Source organism: Triturus cristatus, chromosome 1_2 (assembly GCF_964204655.1).
Source record: "Triturus cristatus chromosome 1_2, aTriCri1.1, whole genome shotgun sequence".
Classification (NCBI taxonomy): Eukaryota; Metazoa; Chordata; class Amphibia; order Caudata; family Salamandridae; genus Triturus; species Triturus cristatus.
In genome coordinates this window covers 1146785528-1146804150 of record NC_140580.1, presented here as the reverse complement: position 1 = coordinate 1146804150, position 18623 = coordinate 1146785528, and the positions used below count along the sequence as shown (strand labels likewise).

Genomic DNA, 18623 nt, shown 5'->3' with positions numbered 1-18623 from the left:
ACTCGCTATTAGGAAGGGGCGTGCCAAGGGCGTTCCTTCCTAATAGCGAGTCTCACACCTATGTATGATTCTTTTGCGACCGAATTTGCGGTTGCAAAAAACTTGCAGTTTACCATCCTTTTCAAAAGGGTGGTTAGTCACTCACAAACGGGATGGGGTCCCCCTTCCCCTTTGTGAATGGGTACGAAAATATTTTTTAAGAGCAGGCAGTGGTTCCAGGGACCACTGCCTGCCCTTAAAAAATTAAACTGAAAAGTTTCATTTTTCAGTTTTAAATGCAGCCCGTTTTCCTTTAAGGAAAACAAGTGGATTTAAAAAATTTAAAAAAATTGCTTTTTGAAAAAGCAGTTGCAGACATGGTGGTCTTCTGACCCCAGCAGGCCACCATCCCTGTGAGTGCTGGCCATTCCCAATGGGGTCGCAAATTGCGCTTGCCTCATGAATATTGATGAGGCATGCGTTTAGCGTCCCCATTGGGAATTTCAAACAGTGTCTGAGACACTGTTGTACATTTCATTTAGCGAGTCGCAAATTGTGAGTTGCAATTTGATGCAATTTGCGACTCGCTAAATGCAAGCGTCGTACATCTGGCCCCATGTCTCTAAAGGCTTCTTATCTAAAAGCCCAGGTGGTACTGCGCCAAATGTAAAAAAAAAAATGTATATATTGCATCACCATTTGAATTACATTGAATTTCAAGCAGTCAGTCTCACGGAATCAACAAAAGTTATTAAGGATCTTGTGAGTCAGCATGAGTGCAGGCTGCAGGCTATGTTTCAGAAACTTAAAGATGTTGAGAATGGGATGCGAAGGAATAATCTAAGTGTTCTGGGGATCCCAGAAGGGAACAAGGGTGATGACCCCAGAAGATATATTTTCCATTGTTTTCAGCAGTCGTTTCTCAACTGAGTGACTGGGAAATTAATTGTCGGATACAAAGGCTGTATAGATTCCCCTTCTGTAAACCTAAAAAAGGTTGTGCAGCGCAGTACCCTCGTGCCACCCTGATCTTTATAGGGAACTTCATGCTCAGGCAGCAAATATTCCAATTGGCTCACCCTAGAAAACCAGTCAAGGTCTGGGTGGTTAAATTCTTTGTGAGGTCTGACTTTTGCCAGGACAGTGTTGAATGCAGACAGCACCTACGGAAGATGATTTCTTTCTTTCAGACATTGGGTGCTACAGTCTTCTTACTGGAACCAGCGAATTAAAAAATGTGTTGTACAGGCCAGACAATATACTGCCAAGACCCGGGGGAGGTGGAAGATTTGCTGAACCAATTGGTGGGGCAAACTGCATAAATTATCTTCTTGTTTGTTCACCTTTTTCTTTGAAAAGAGAATGGTGTAGCAGTGAACTGTTTTTCCTGATATGAGCTTTTCCCTCTCGAATGTTACTGCTCTGGGTTAATTGCTAATTAATGTACCACAAGTTTGGGGCTCTCTTCCTTTGGCTTTTTTTGGGGGGGCTTCGGTGACAATAAATTTACAGTTAGCATTTTAGCTTTTAGTCAGGCGGTATAGGTCCTTGCTGTCAGTCGTGCCATTAACCATCCATATAATAGGGATCTTTGGTGTTCACCCACACCGCTGGGTCTAAGGTCCTCCTAAGCGAAGCGGGACAAGGATGGGATTGGGTGCTGGGAGGGGTTGGATGCTGGTCGGGTGAAGGGGAAGGTGGAGGGGAAAGACGAAAGAAAAGGTAAAGATGTAGCACTTACTGGATTGTATGAATGAATTATTATGTTGTGTGTAGTAAGAAAGTATTTTTTCATTGATAGATAACATGTCTGAAAATCATAACCAGGATGTGCATATTCTCTGTTGGAATGTCAGTGGCCTGCGCTCTGCAGGCCAAGATAAGATATGTTAGGGATGAGATGAGCATACTGAATCCCCAGCTCTTATGTGTTCAAGAGACTCCTCTTAAAACTCGGGAGATTCAAAAATTAAACAGCCTAGGTTTAAAAGTTTTAAAGGTTTTAATAGTTTTAAAAGTCTAAAAGTTTTAAAAGGTGTAATGTCAGATGGGGCGGTCGGTTCATCTCTGGGGCTGCTGCCAAGTGATGGAATTCCCTGCCAGCCCACACCCCATTACAGACTGCGAACGTTCTATAACAGTTATCAAAAAAAATAGAGATGTCAACTTTAAACTGGATTGGAATATATGTAATGCTATACAGAACTTTGTACCGGATAATTTACCATGTCATGGTCTGTGGAGCGCTCTGATACCCTACGGGGTCAAGTTTGCGCTATACAAAACACTGAATATATAAATAAATAAAAATCCCTAGACTTGACTCCTTTAACTCATTCAAGAAATTGTTAAAAATGTGGCTTTTCTCATCATAGAAGTTATATAGCAATGGGGTAACCCAAAAGGCCACTGGACCCGGGTATATTGTGGTACAAAAAATTGTGTCACAGTGGTGAACCGTTGCACAACATAAAAATACAAAAATTGATCTTTGTTATTTAGTCAAAGTACTACATAACCATTAAATCATTCCAAAAATGGTTGTGATTTTATTTCATCACAAGATTAGAGTAAATCAAGTCATAAAGTCATAAAGCAACTGTTCACTGTTTTCTCATCATAGGCTCTCTGGATTTTCTGTGCTTAGGAGCTCAGTTTTTAAGGGCATAGCGCTTAGATACCTTTGGGTTTAACACGCTTTATAAATTCATTTTTCATTTTCATTTCATTAAACTCGTGCAGCACTTGGGATAGATGTTGCTCAAAGGGGGTGGGATTACTATTGAGGAGGGAAGGAGTTGGCTAATTATCTGGTGAAAGTGGATAGGTTGGGAAGATGGCTGATTGCTTACATAGCGACTGGAAGGATTCAGGTGACAGTTTGCATCATATATGCTGCCAATACGGATGACCCAGCCATGTCCAATTTTCTCATGGAAGAGTTTAGCACATGGCAGACACCCATAGTTATGTGTGGGGATTTTAATTTGACTTTATCTGGGGGTAGGCTCTACTATGTGCATGCCGATTAAATGCCATATGAAAAAGTGCAGGGTGGCCTTAAAGCAGATTCTTGCTACGTATGCTCTTGCCGACATATGGTGAGCTCACATGGCGAGCAAGCCCGGCTATACATTTCATTCTGTACCCCATCACTTACCTGCCCGTATGATCTGTTCTTCGTGAGTTATAGTATTTTAGCATCATTAGCAATTAAACTTAACCCCAGGATTGTTTCGGACCATAGTGCTCTTACATTATAACTCAAAGAAAGTGAATTGGAAAATATCAAAACATTGCGTCTGTGGACCTTTGACCATAAACTATTATTAGATGCAGAGTATATTAGTTATATGGGCTCTGGTCTGAGGGACCTTAGCTGTGTGAAGCAAGGGTTGGCTAATTCTATCATGGGCTGGGATGCCCTTAAAGCTTTTGTTAGCGGTTAGACCAGTAGCTTTGTTATACATAAGAGCAGGACCGAACGGGTTCTAGAGATTAAGATGTGAGAGAAGCTCCTTGAATTACAATTAGAGCATTCACTTTTACTCCAGTCTAATAAGGACCATAATGCTGCATTGGGTACACTTAGGAAACTAACTATGTTACGGATGAAACTAAAGAAAAAGATTTGGGACAGGGCCTGTCTCAAGTACAGGGTGAAATCTGTTGTATTTCGAAAACAGTGAGGAGATGAGAAAAAGTTTGGCATTTCAGTTAAAGGACAAAAACAATAAAAATCCAGTTACAAGCATAAGAGAAGAGAGGGGTAATATAATTACTGGCTAGCTGCAAATTCTTTCAATCTTCCATCAATTCTCTTCTAGTTGTACAAGGATGATTGCCAGGCAACCATGGGCATGATAGGTCACGTTCTTCATGCCATTGGTCTTAACCAACTTACTAATATGCAGGGGGGCCAACATGGATGTTCTAATAACGGGTGAAGAGGTTCTAACAGCAATTTCTCAATTAGCTACAGGCAAAGCGGCTGGATTGATTCTATTCCGGCGGAGTGTAATAAAATAGTTCCAAAATATTATTGACCCGCTCTTCCTGGAATTGGCCAACTACCCGTTTTTTTGTATTCTGTACCACTTTCATGGTGCAAGACATGTATTGCTATTTTTGCTAAAAACATAAATACCCATATTGCCCTATATAACTAATCAATTGTGATTCCACAATCGACGCAAGCATATTGGCCAGTCGCCTGGCTTCGGTTAAAGGATCCCTTGTCAACCCCACACAGCATGGATTTACAGGCACATGCATCATCATAGGGTTTTGCGATTCCGTAATAGCGATTATTAAGGAATCGCAATTAAGGAATAGCAAAACCCTATGCATGTAGGAATCGCTAAAGAAATAGCGATTCCCACAAATTCCTTAATTGCGACTAGCAAATTGCGAGTCGCAATTAAGGAATGTCTTCCCATTCATTCCTATGGGCCTCCAGGCCCATAGGAATGAATTAGAGATTGCGGGAGCAATTTGCGAGTACCAGTAGGTACTCGCAAATTGCTCCCGCAATTTCGATGGTGCAAGGGTGTCAAAATGACACCCTATTGCACCCATGTATGTTCACTCTGCACAAATGTTGCATACACACATGCTCTAAGAGCATGTGTGTGGGCAACATGAAACTTGGAAAAATGCAAATAAGTGAATTTTACAAGTTTTCGCAAATTACCATGAGGTCCAGCCTCATGGTAATTTGCTCACGCTAATAGCGAAATCGCTATTTTTTAAACTGTAATGCATTGCATTTAAGGAATCTCAATTAGGGATTCCTTAAATGCAATCGCTATTTAAGGAATCCCAATTTTGAGATTCCTTAAATAGCGATTTTTGCATTTGGGATGATGCATCCCAAATGCAAAAATACCGGGAGCAAAGGGTCAGATTCTGAGAATCTGCCCGTTTGCGACCGGTATTTTGCTTGATGCATGTGCCTGAATGTCCTTTGCGAGAAACCACTTCTCATATTAACCCTGCCATATTTTCACTTACTGTGGCGGATGAATCTAAAATACCAGCCGGGATGATACTACTGGACTCTGAAAAAGCATTTGTTAGAGTCTCTTGGGAATATTTGAGTGCAGGTATGTCTGTGATGGGGTCCGGCTCCAGATTTAAAACACGGAGCCAGAGATTGTATAAGTCATCAATGGCCAGGATCTCATGTATGGGAGGGTAGTCTTATGTAGTCCAAATTCGTCGGGGTATGAGAAGGGTTGACCCTTCTCCCTGCTTCTTTTCACCCTGCATTTGGATCAATATTTCCGGGTACTCTAAAAGTCTGCTTTCATTCCACTCCTAAGACCACATAACTGAGAGGGTAACTTCTGGGATACGCTTATGACATTGCGATTCAAACTTCATCTCCTTGCCATTGAGGAAGCAGCATTGTCATTTGACCAAGTTTTGGGGTATAGGTTAAAAGGGGATAAGACTAAAATTATTGCCAATGACATTCCAGTGGGGAATGATGCCCGATATGTCACGTCAGCTAAATATTTGTGCGTTCACGTGTCTGTCAGTATATCTATGACATCATTGATCTTAACTATGAAGCCCTGTATGAGGACTCTTCGTCAACCTTTAGAGCATGGGATAGACTACACCGTGGGTTAACTGGTCAGTGTAAAATCATCAAGATGGTCATTCTTCCATGTTAACTATACCTGTTCTGCTGCATCCCCCTGTATTTATTTAAGCTTCTTTAAAAAGGTTGAAAGTAGCTGGCAACATTGTGTGTGGCAATAAAAGAAACCTGGTTGTGCTATAAGACCTACAACTTCCTCACAGTGAGGGTGGGCAAGCGCTACAGTCTCTTGGGTTTTATATTTTACCTGCATTAATTTCAAGACTCTCCATAGTGCTCGGGGCAGGTCTATGGGATTTGGTGGCTTATTTCTCAAATACCAGACCTTCCCACAGGTGGTCATACCTGATAAGGGCTTGATTGACAGCCTATCTTAAACACACTAAGTTTAACACTCTTCCGGTGTATCATATGGTCCGGCAGAATATTCGATCTATCTGTCATATTGCGGTTTTCCATCAATTTCCATCTCTCTGTAATAATCCTAACATACCAAGGCAATTTCAGAACGACTATTTAAGGTGTTGGCGTGACTCCTGATTGATGACCCTTGGTCAGCTTTACAATAACAGGGCTTTCTCGACTGTCCAGGGGATAAGTAAGGCATATCGACTTCCTAAACTTGGTCCTTTTTGCTTGACAAAAGGAAACCACCACGGCTGACCACTAGTTCAGCACCTCAAACCTAGTATGTACAATAGTAGATGTCCTGTGCACAATTCTTCCAAAGTCCGCCGCAGAAGGACTCCACTGAAAATCAGATGAGAAAGCACTTTTTAACAAAAGAGGAAGGTGCACCAGAGAAAAGTCCAAACTTGAGTAAGTCCTTAGAGTTCCTTTTAATTTTCATATATGTTTTTTCATAGAGTAAGAGATCAGCCAACGCGTTTCGTTCTTTAAGATAAGAACTTCTTCAGGGCTGAAATAAGTAACAAACAAATATATAGACATAACTACATGTATATACAACATATATACACATATATATACATATATATATACAACCAAAGTGCTACATATACCACATAAGACCATGCACAAAAAAACACTATTATATATAAATATAGACAAAAATGCATATGTATATACAAAAACATACAACGATATTCATATAAAAGGAGAGTAATATAAATATACATAAAAACAGTAGAATAAGAAGACTGCATATATAGACCATTTACAAAAAGTAAGAAGCAAAAATCTCATTCATATTCAAAGGGTAATAATACAATAAACAAATGCTCGTATGTATAGGATTGGTGTGAATATATTCAACACACACATATTATAGAAATAGGGTAATAACCATAATTCGCAGGACCTAGAGAATCTCAAGAACTGACCGGTTAATAAAAGCCAAAACTATATATATATATATCTCACCAGTGTCTACACGTAGTAGAATAAATAAAAGTGGTCATCCAGCAGTCTGTAATTCATATGTCGCCGTGCAATCGATAAAAGAAATGTTCCTTAATATAAATTCAAATGGATAGTTTGTAGAGATTCCAATATGCTGAAATGTAAATGGAGACAAAAAACCAGAAAAGGAAGAGAAGGAAAAGAGAAATGGACAAAAAAATAAAAAAGAGAGAAAACCGAAATGAAAAGGAAAAAAGAAGAGAATAAAGAATACAATGTAATATGTATATATTCAAAGAAAAGTTGTTTCTGAAGTTAAGACATCTGCATAAGTGCCAAAATGTAGGGCAAAACCAAAGAGGTAAAAATGTATCTCACCTAAAGTAGGAAGATGCTAATAAATACAAATCACTGCACGGTGAAAGATACAAGTAAGTCCATATCCTCAGGATCCCATAATATGGATTCGAGTGTACAAAATGTGTAGATTCCACACACTAAAAGAAACCAAAAAACAGGAAGCAAAAATAAACTAAGCAATAAAGTACTACGAATAAACAAAGAATAACACAACAGATAAAGGAGGGGGGGAAAAAAAGAGTATACCAAGAATTGCTCCAAACAGTATTATAACTGTTTTTATGTATTCATACAAAAAAGGGGGCGTTAATGATAAAACGACCCATTAATCCAAGGTTCCTAGTTGAAAAGTATATATCTGCATGTAATTAATATAAACTATATAATCCACTTGTTGCTAGTCTTCACGAACAGTAATAACGAAAAAGAGGTTACCCTTAAATCAATGATCCAAATGACAGACTCAATGTGTCAAATCTAACAGAAAAAGAACCAACATATTACATGCGTAACCCTAAAAACCGAAAGGGTTTCAGCAGTAAAGAAGACTCGTATTAACTGACCTCAAAGTCCTTTTTTGCTGCTTGCAAATAATATTATTTTCGCATATTTCTCCGAATTAAATAAGTTTAGGTCACAACAAGTTTGTACATTTTTTATCAAGGTCCCCAAATGCAGTTTTTTTCACATCTTTAAAATATTGAATCCAAAATATCGTTGTAAATAATATAGTTTGTTAAAATATCGAATTTTTTAAAGTCTTAAAAGTAATGTAGAGTTAAAGAAATATTAAAAATATAACTAAGTAAAACATACTTAAAGATACTTAATAACCATAAAATTATTAAATAATTAATGTAAGTTTAAAAAAAATAAACATGCATTTTTAATTTTTTAATACATATATATTAACTTAATAATATAAAAAAAATATTCAATATTTTTAGCATAGGATAGTGGGAGGGTAAAATTTACTATTCCCACTCCAGTGAGTGCAACAGTAGGGAAAGCGTTGGATAGCGGGATGGTAAAAATTACTATTCCCACTCCAGTGAGTGCAACAGTAGGGAAAGTGTTGGATAGCGGGAGGGTAAAAATTACTATTCCCAGTCCAGTGAGTGCAACAGTAGGGAAAGCGTTGGATAGCGGGAGTGTAAAAATTACTATTCCAAGTCCAGTGAGTGCAACAGTAGGGAAAGCGTTGGATAGCGGGAGGGTAAAAATTACTATTCCCAGTCCAGTGAGTGCAACAGTAGGGAAAGCGTTGGATAGCGGGAGGGTAAAAATTACTATTCCCAGTCCAGTGAGTGCAACAGTAGGGAAAGCGTTGGATAGCGGGAGGGTAAAAATTACTATTCCCACTCCAGTGAGTGCAACAGTAGGGAAAGATGCGTGCCAGTAATGATTGTCTCATTAGGATGTGTGCCAGTGAGTATTGCCTCATCAAGATGTGTGCCACTGATTATAGTCTCATCAAGATGCGTGCCAGTAATCATCGTCTCATCAAGATGCATGCCTGTAATCATCGTCTCATCAAGATGCGTGCCAGTAATGATTGTCTCATTAGGATGTGTGCCAGTGAGTATTGCCTCATCAAGATGTGTGCCACTGATTATAGTCTCATCAAGATGCGTGCCCGTAATCATCGTCTCATCAAGATGCGTGCCAGTAATGATTGTCTCATTAGGATGTGTGCCAGTGAGTATTGCCTCATCAAGATGTGTGTCAGTGATTATTGCCTCAAGATGAGCCAGTGATTGTCTCATCAAGATGTGTGCCAATAATCATTGTCTCATTAAGATGTGTGCCAGTGAGTATTGCCTCATCAAGGTGTGTGCCACTGATTATAGTCTCATCAAGATGCGTGCCTGTAATCATCGTCTCATCAAGATGCGTGCCTGTAATCATTGTCTCGCTAGGATGTGTGCCAGTGAGTATTGCCTCATCAAGATGTGTGCCACTGATTATAGTCTCATCAAGATGCGTGCCAGTAATCATCGTCTCATCAAGATGCGTGCCTGTAATCATCGTCTCATCAAGATGCGTGCCTGTAATCATTGTCTCGCTAGGATGTGTGCCAGTGAGTATTGCCTCATCAAGATGTGTGCCACTGATTATAGTCTCATCAAGATGCGTGCCTGTAATCATTGTCTCATCAAGATGCGTGCCTGTAATTATTGTCTCGCTAGGATGTGTACCAGTGAGTATTGCCTCATCAAGATGCGTGCCAGTAATCATCGTCTCATCAAGATGCGTGCCTGTAATCATCGTCTCATCAAGATGCGTGCCTGTAATTATTGTCTCATCAAGATGCGTGCCTGTAATCATTGTCTCATTAGGATGTGTGCCAGTGAGTATTGCCTCATCAAGATGTGTGTCAGTGATTATAGTCTCATCAAGATGTGTGCCAGTAATCATCGTCTCATAAAGATGCGTGCCTGTGATCATCGTCTCATCAAGATGCGTGCCAGTAATCATCGTCTCATCAAGATGCGTGCCTGTAATCATTGTCTCGCTAGGATGTGTGCCAGTGAGTATTGCCTCATCAAGATGTGTGCCACTGATTATAGTCTCATCAAGATGCGTGCCAGTAATCATCGTCTCATCAAGATGCGTGCCTGTAATCATCGTCTCATCAAGATGCGTGCCTGTAATCATTGTCTCGCTAGGATGTGTGCCAGTGAGTATTGCCTCATCAAGATGTGTGCCACTGATTATAGTCTCATCAAGATGCGTGCCTGTAATCATTGTCTCATCAAGATGCGTGCCTGTAATTATTGTCTCGCTAGGATGTGTGCCAGTGAGTATTGCCTCATCAAGATGCGTGCCAGTAATCATCGTCTCATCAAGATGCGTGCCTGTAATCATCGTCTCATCAAGATGCGTGCCTGTAATCATTGTCTCATCAAGATGCGTGCCTGTAATCATTGTCTCATTAGGATGTGTGCCAGTGAGTATTGCCTCATCAAGATGTGTGTCAGTGATTATAGTCTCATCAAGATGTGTGCCAGTAATCATCGTCTCATAAAGATGCGTGCCTGTGATCATCGTCTCATCAAGATGCGTGCCAGTAATCATCGTCTCATCAAGATGCGTGCCAGTAATCATCGTCTCATCAAGATGCGTGCCTGTAATCATCGTCTCATCAAGATGCGTGCCAGTAATGATTGTCTCATTAGGATGTGTGCCAGTGAGTATTGCCTCATCAAGATGTGGGCCACTGATTATAGTCTCATCAAGATGCGTGCCTGTAATCATCGTCTCATCAAGATGCGTGCCTGTAATCATTGTCTCGCTAGGATGTGTGCCAGTGAGTATTGCCTCATCAAGATGTGTGTCAGTGATTATTGCCTCATCAAGATGTGTGCCAGTAATCATCGTCTCATCAAGATGCGTGCCAGTAATCACCGTCTCATCAAGATGCGTGCCAGTAATCATCGTCTCATCAAGATGCGTGCCAGTAATCATCGTCTCATCAAGATGCGTGCCAGTAATGATTGTCTCATTAGGATGTGTGCCAGTGAGTATTGCCTCATCAAGATGGGTGCCAGTGATCAGCGTCTCATCAAGATGCGTGCCAGTAATCATCGTCTTATCAAGATGCGTGCCAGTAATCATCGTCTCATCAAGATGCGTGCCAGTAATCATTGTCTCATCAAGATGCGTGCCAGTAATCATAGTCTCATCAAGATGCATGCCAGTAATGATTGTCTCATTAGGATGTGTACCAGTGAGTATTGTCTCATCAAGATGTGTGTCAGTTATCATGGTCTAACAAGATGTGTCAGTGATTATTGTCTCATTAAGATATTTGCCATTAATCATTCTCATCTATATTTGTGTCAGTGATTGTCGCATCAAGATGTGTGCCATTGATCATTGTCTCATCAAGATGTGTGTCCGTGATAGTCTCATCAAGATGTGTGTCAGTGATAACTGTCTCATTAAGATGTGTGCCTGTAATTATGGCCTCATCGTGATGGGCACCCATAAGTGACTCATCGGGTGTGTGCCAGTAACCATTGCCCCATGATGTGGGCCAGTAATAAGTGACTCATCAGGTGTGTGCCAGTAATAAGTGACTCATCAGGGTGTGTGCCAGTAATAAGTGACTCATCAGGGTGTGTGCCAGTAACCATTGCCTCATTGTAATGTGCGCCAGTGATAAGTGACTCATCAGGGTATGTGCCAGTAATAAGTGACTCATCTGGTGTGTGCCAGTAATAAGTGACTCATCAGGGTGTGTGCCATTAATAAGTGACTCATCGAGGTGTGTGCCATTAATAAGTGACTCATCTGGGTGTGTGCCAGTCATAAGTGACTCATCAGGGTGTGTACCAGTAACCATTGCCTCATTGTGATGTGCATCAGTAATAAGTGACTCATCAGGGTGTGTGCTAGTAATAAGTGACTCATCGGGTGTGTGCCAGTAATAAGTTACTCATTGGGGTGTGTGCCAGTAATAAGTGACTCATCGGGTGTGTGCCAATAATAAGTTACTCATTAGAGTGTGTGCCAGTGATAAGTGACTAATCGGGGCGTGTGCCAGTAATAAATGACTCATTTGAGTGTGTTCCAGTAATAAATTACTCATCGGGGCATGTGCCTGTAATAAGTGACTCATCTGGGTGTGTGCCAGTATCAAGTGACTTATCAGGGTGTGTCCTAGTAATAAGTGACTCATCAGAGTGGGTGCCAGTTATAAGTTGCTCATCGGGGTGTGTGCCAGTAATAAGTGTCTCATCAGAGTGTGTCCCAGTAATAAGTGACTCATCAGAGTGTGTGCCAGTTATAAGTGACTCATTGGGGTGTGTGCCAGTCATAAGTGACTCATCGGATGTGTGTTAGTAATAAGTGACTCATCGGGGTGTGTGCCAGTAATAAGTGTCTCATCAGGGTATGTCCCAGTAATAAGTGACTCATGAGAGTGTGTGTTAGTTATAAGTGACTCATCAGAGTGTGTGCCAGTTATAAGTGACTCATCGGGGTGCGTGCTAGTAAAAAGTGACTCTTTTGGGTGGGTCCCAGTAATGTCTCATTAGAGTGTGTCCCAATAATAAGTGACTCAGTGTGTGCAAGTTATAAGTGACTCATCGGGTGCGTGCTAGTAATAAGTGACACATCGGGGTGTTTGCTAGTAATAAGTGTCTCATCAGAGTGTGTCCCAGTAATAAGTGACTCATCAGAGTGTGTGCCAGTTATAAGTTACTTATCAGAGTGTGTGCCAGTTATAAGTGACTCATCGGGGTGTGTGCTAGTAAAAAGTGACTCATCTGGGTGGGTCTCAGTAATAAGTGTCTTATTAGAGTGTGTCCCAATAATAAGTGACTCAGTGTGTGCCAGTAATATGTGACTCATCCGAGTGTTCACCAGTGATAAGTGACTCATCAGAGTGTGGGCCAGTAATAAGTGGCACATCGGGTGTGTGCCAGTTCATAAGTGACTCACCGGGCCTGCGCCAGCTATAAGTGACTCATCAGTGTGTGCCAGTAATATGTGACTTATCCGAGTGTGCACCAGTGATAAGTGACTCATCAGAGTGTGGGCCAGTAATAAGTGACACATCGGGTGTGTGCCAGTTCATAAGTGACTCACCGGGCGTGCGCCAGCTATAAGTGACTCATCAGTGTGTGCCAGTAATATGTGACTCATCAGAGTGTGCACCAGTGATACGTGACTCATCAAAGTGTGCACCAGTAATAAGTGACTCATCACTGTGCACCAGTAATAAGTGACTCATCAGAGTGTGCACCAGTGATAAGTGACTCATCAGAGTGTGCACCAGTAATAAGTGACTCATCAGAGTGTGCACCAGTAATAAGTGACTCATCAGAGTGTGGGCCAGTTATAAGTGACTCATCGGGGTGTGTGCCAGTAATAAGTGACTCATCAATATGTGTGTCACTAATGGATTGCCTGAATTTTGCTCCATCCGGATTTATTGCAGTCACTTCGGGAGCTCGTGTTTTTGCCTGTTTAAGTTTCCCTCTTGACAGTTCTGTTAGTAGCATTGCATGTTAAGGACTGTCGGTGCTAGAGTTTAGATAACTCACAGATTCCTTAAGTAGGATTTTAATGAAGAGGGGCGGATGGTGTCGGTTCTAGGGCGGGCAGTGCTTGACCGAGAGACATTTGGAAAGGTGCCACGGTTCTTTCATTAGTCCATGAGGCGGAGCCGGCGCTGCGCCCAGATCCCCCCATTTTTTCTAAAGCGCACCTGTTCACATGAGGGGTGTTCATGTGTTCAGGCTCCAGAGACGGCAGGATTTCCGTGCCGGCTCGCGCCTCATGTTTCTCGATGATCGATTTTCCTCCTCCTCCTCCGAGGTGTTATTCGGGAGGACCGAACCTGTTCGTATTTGCTGATGTATTTTTAAGTAGGAACACAGAGGCTCGCGTCTCCTGCCGTCTGCTCTCCCCGCGTCTTTGTTTTTTCGATTTCTTTTGTGATACAATTTCCTATAATTTAGGGATCCAGAGAACGGGGCGTTCATTATTAATAGGGCGAAGAAGGAGACGCGGAACGGGGGTGTCTTTGGAGACCCCATTCCCCCGCACACTTACCATCCTGAACTAATCTTAGATTTAAACTATGAATGATTTAACAACTCCTTTTAAATGGCGTTGATACCGCCTCGCAATTACCGGCGGTGGTGTTAACACACCTGTATCCTGGGCAGGAGGCGGACATGCAGGGCTCGGGACATGCGCAGTAGTGTCGCTGTTCTTACCTCGCCCCGTGCACTAGCCCTGGATAAAGAAAGCCCCTTGGTTTTCAGTGGAGAGACGTTCGTGACGTGAACCCGACCCCGGATCTGCCTCTTACGGCTGATGGTGCCAGTGGGCCACCATGAACGGCAAATCAGCAGAATTCCGGGGGTAGTGGAAGTGACTTCTCGCACCCTTTGACCTTCAGTTTCACTCACACACATGCTCACACACGCACACATACTCACACGTGCACCCACTCTCTCCCGTAAACACACGCTCACTCACACTAACATTTAAAAGTTTTTTTTTACTTACCTCAGCAGCCAGGGAAGGTCACATTGCAGCTAATTATGCCCCTTTTGTATTACACTAATAGTAATAATAAAACCGTATTCACTATTCGTGTTGTAAGAAAATTGAGAGAAAGCAACGAAAGTGGAACTGCTGTCCATAAGGACCCGCTGCCTCTGTGTTCCTGACATAAGGGGTCGCAAAGAGTAAGCCAGGGGTCACAGCTGCGACCCCTGGTGACCTCTAAATGACATCCACGGGTGACACTGTGAGCGCCACCCTTTCTTAGGCCTACATACTAACTCAGAATATGCGATGTTACATCGCATGCGCTACAACGCATGCGATTACAACGCGGTTGTTACAGTGCTTTAAATGGGAAAGAATAAGTGCAGGTACTCATTAATATGAGCTAGAGGCGTGGTGAGTGGGCGGGGCTAGGGGCGGGGCTTAGGGCAACATATGACGATACACAATGACTTCTATATCAGTTGCAGCAACTATGAAAAACACATGAGAAATGTGTTTATGAAACCAAAACAGTAAGTTAACTCATTACACAAAATGAAACCCAAAAAGGATGATATGTTAACAGTTTATCGTTCTGTAATATTTGCTGCTTCTTAATGCCATGCTGTTATGTGGCACAATACTATATCCCCTCAAGCATGCACACACACGCACACGCTCCATCTCTCCACATTCCCTCTAAAATCTACCGAGAGTCCTGATTCTCTCCCTTTTATCTCCACTTGCCGCTAATCTTCACCCAGCCTATAAACTTCTCACTAGTTCTGCTCCTCTTTTGCTTACTCTCCACAAGTCTTACATTTTCTCCCTGGTTTTTCCGTACTTGTCTCCTGTTCACCCCTCCATGCTCCCCCTAAATTTGCCGTCTGGAAAATTAAAGTTAAGAAATGCACCAGATTTGACTTTACAGAAATGTGTGTTAAAATACAATTTCTGAGACGATTCATGATTTTCAAAACTCAACCACCTCACGTCTTTACATTCATCCCTACTCCTTCCGTCCACTAAGAGAAGCAGCTCCTGTCCTGAACAAAAAGATGAAAAGAAAACCGGCTTTGGCGAAGGCAGAGGATTCTGTTGGGCTGTCACTGCTTTAGAATGGCCAGTGCAATCAATATCCTGACTGACTGCCCGTCCCAACCCATTTACACACCTGATGGAGAGGGGCGGGGTGAGGCTAAAGCACTTTCAGCAGAATAGTCCTTGGGCACATGATCGACAGTGAAGGGTCTCTCTAGACCCTGCACTGTTAGTTACAGCGTGACGCACGGTAAGCCCTCTGCCCCCTGCAGGCTCAGGCCATTCACACGGGCGCTGCTGGAATCTCCAGCAGGGACTCAGCATGAGGCTTGGCGCTCTTACAAGCTCCTGAGAAGCAGAGCGGCATCTGCCCTGTGCTAGAGGAGATAAATACCGGAGCCTGCAGTGCCATCTACTAGGGTACTGGTACTCTCCCTGGCGAATGAGAAGTGCCGGTACTGAGGCCCATTTAAAGCACTGCGTTGTTATCATGACCGCGTTGTTAAAATGCAAACCATTGCATCGCAAGTCATTTCTAATACTTGCTGTAGGGGGCGCGCTGGACTTAGGAATAGTAACATTTACTTTTCCAACTCCAGCGTGTGCAACAGTAGGGAAGGTGTTGGAATACTAAATTATACTATTCCTTAGTTTAGTGCGCCCCCTACAGCAAGTCGTAGAAACCACTTGCGATTGCGATGTAATGGCTTGCATTGTAACAATGCGGCCGTTGTAACAACCGCTTTGTAATCGCATGCGTCGTAGCGCATGTGATGTAAACGCTGTTTCCTACTAACGAATATGCGATGTTACATCGCATGCGCTACAACACATTCAATTACAACGCGGTTGTTACCACGACCGCGTTGTTACAACGCAAACCCTTGCATCGCAAGTCATTTCTACTACTTGCTGTAGGGGGCGCGCTGGATTTAGGAATAGTAAAATTTACTTTTCCAACTTCAGTGTGCAACAGTAGCGAAGGTGTTGGAATAGTAAATTATACTATTCCTTAGTTTAGCGCTCCCCCTACAGCAAGTCGTAGAAACGACTTGCGATGTAATGGCTTGCATTGTAACAATGCGGTCGTTGTAACAATCGTGTTGTAATCGCATGCGATGTAGCGCATGCGATGTAAACGCTGTTTCCCACTAACTCATTTTCCCACAGACACGGAATGGGTTAACCCCTTGGTTTTACCAGCCCTTCCTTCCTCGACGCACCTTTATTCTGACCCGAGCAGTCAGACCGAATTATGTCGGAATGTCTTTTCCTGCCAGAATAAAAGGATTAGGGGTTGGCTTGGTTTGGTTTTCCCGCTGCAGTACCTTGAATGCGGCGCCTGGAAGGCCGAGGGAGGCGCTGGGCGCGCAGAAGGCATTGTCTGAAAGGGCTTTTCATCTTCAGAAGGGGTTGCAGAGCACACAAACAGCAGACAAGGAGCGTTTCTCATCTTTACTGCCAGCGCAAACCACGCCTTCAATGGCGCGTGAATCCTGCCGCGCGCGGCGGCGACGGATGTCGCGTGCGTCTGTGGTCTAATCACGAGCAGGCAGCGAAATAAAACATGTCCCTGCCTCGGCTGAGCCGTGTTCGGTGCCTTACGCATACTTCATCTTTTATGACTTGTGCTTTTTTCTGTTCTTTCACCTTCTTGTGCAGCAGACAGGGCTTGGATCTGCACTTCAGAGGGGCTCCGAGTGAGCACTTACTGCAGAGGTGGAGAGAGAGGCGTGCACCGACTGTCGATTGGCACAGCATGGGGGCCTCTCTGCTGGGCTTTGAAGGCAAGGTGTGCCGGGCTCTGATGGGTATAGAGGCAAGGTGTGCAGGGCTCTGATGGGTATGGAGGCAAGGTGTGCAGGGCTCTGATGGGTATGGAGGCAAGGTGTGCAGGGCTCTGATGGGTATGAAGGTAAGGTGTGCACGGCTCTGAAGTTCATGGAGGCAAGGTGTGCAGGGCTCTGATGGGTATGGAAACAAGGTGTGCAGGGCTCTGATGGGTATGAAGGTAAGGTGTGCACGGCTCTGGGTATGGAGGCAAGGTGTGCAGGGCTCTGATGGGTATGGAGGCAAGGTGTGCAGGGCTCTGAAGTTCATGGAGGCAAGGTGTGCAGGGCTCTGATGGGTATGGAAACAAGGTGTGCAGGGCTCTGATGGGTATGAAGGTAAGGTGTGCACGGCTCTGGGTATGGAGGCAAGGTGTGCAGGGCTGTGATGGGTATGGAGGCAAGGTGTGCAGGGCTCTGAAGTTCATGGAGGCAAGGTGTGCAGGGCTCTGATGGGTATGGAAACAAGGTGTGCAGGGCTCTGATGGGTATGAAGGTAAGGTGTGCACGGCTCTGGGTATGGAGGCAAGGTGTGCAGGGCTGTGATGGGTATGGAGGCAAGGTGTGCAGGGCTCTGATGGGTATGGAGGCAAGGTGTGCAGGGCTCTGATGGGTATGGAGGCAAGGTGTGCAGGGCTCTGATGGGTATGAAGGCAAGGTGTGCAGGGCTCTGATGGGTATGAAGGTAAGGTGTGCAGGGCTCTGGGTATGGAGGCAAGGTGTGCAGGGCTCTGATGGGTATGGAGGCAAGGTGTGCAGGGCTCTGATGGGTATGGAAACAAGGTGTGCAGGGCTCTGATGGGTATGAAGGTAAGGTGTGCACGGCTCTGGGTATGGAGGCAAGGTGTGCAGGGCTGTGATGGGTATGGAGGCAAGGTGTGCAGGGCTGTGATGGGTATGGAGGCAAGGTGTGCAGGGCTCTGATGGGTATGGAGGCAAGGTGTGCAGGGCTCTGATGGGTATGAAGGTAAGGTGTGCACGGCTCTGGGTATGGAGGCAAGGTGTGCAGGGCTGTGATGGGTATGGAGGCAAGGTGTGCAGGGCTGTGATGGGTATGGAGGCAAGGTGTGCAGGGCTCTGATGGGTATGAAGGTAAGGTGTGCACGGCTCTGGGTATGGAGGCAAGGTGTGCAGGGCTCTGATGGGTATGGAGGCAAGGTGTGCAGGGCTCTGATGGGTATGGAAACAAGGTGTGCAGGGCTCTGATGGGTATGGAGGCAAGGTGTGCCGGGCTCTGATGGGTATGGAGGCAAGGTGTGCAGGGCTCTGATGGGTATGAAGGCAGGGTGTGCAGGGCACTGATGGGTATGAAGGCAGGGTGTGCAGGGCTCTGATGGGTATGGAGGCAAGGTGTGCAGGGCTGCGATGGGTGTGAAGGCAGGGTGTGCAGGGCACTGATGGGTATGAAGGCAGGGTGTGCAGGGCTGAGATGG

General features: G+C 43.9%; 1 protein-coding gene and 1 long non-coding RNA gene across 2 annotated transcripts in view; one reads left to right on the top strand and one right to left on the bottom strand.

Moving 5' to 3' along the window:
- The window catches only part of CFAP77 (cilia and flagella associated protein 77), a 1103317-nt gene that overhangs the window by 108695 nt on the left and 975999 nt on the right, over positions 1 to 18623 (top strand). The gene's annotated exons all lie outside the window — the stretch shown is intronic.
- Positions 7089 to 16705, bottom strand: LOC146868888 (uncharacterized). The gene is made up of 3 exons (XR_014966449.1): positions 16690 to 16705; positions 7328 to 7446; positions 7089 to 7103 (listed from the first exon to the last, which is right to left on the bottom strand). It is a non-coding gene; the product is annotated as an uncharacterized LOC146868888 (long non-coding RNA).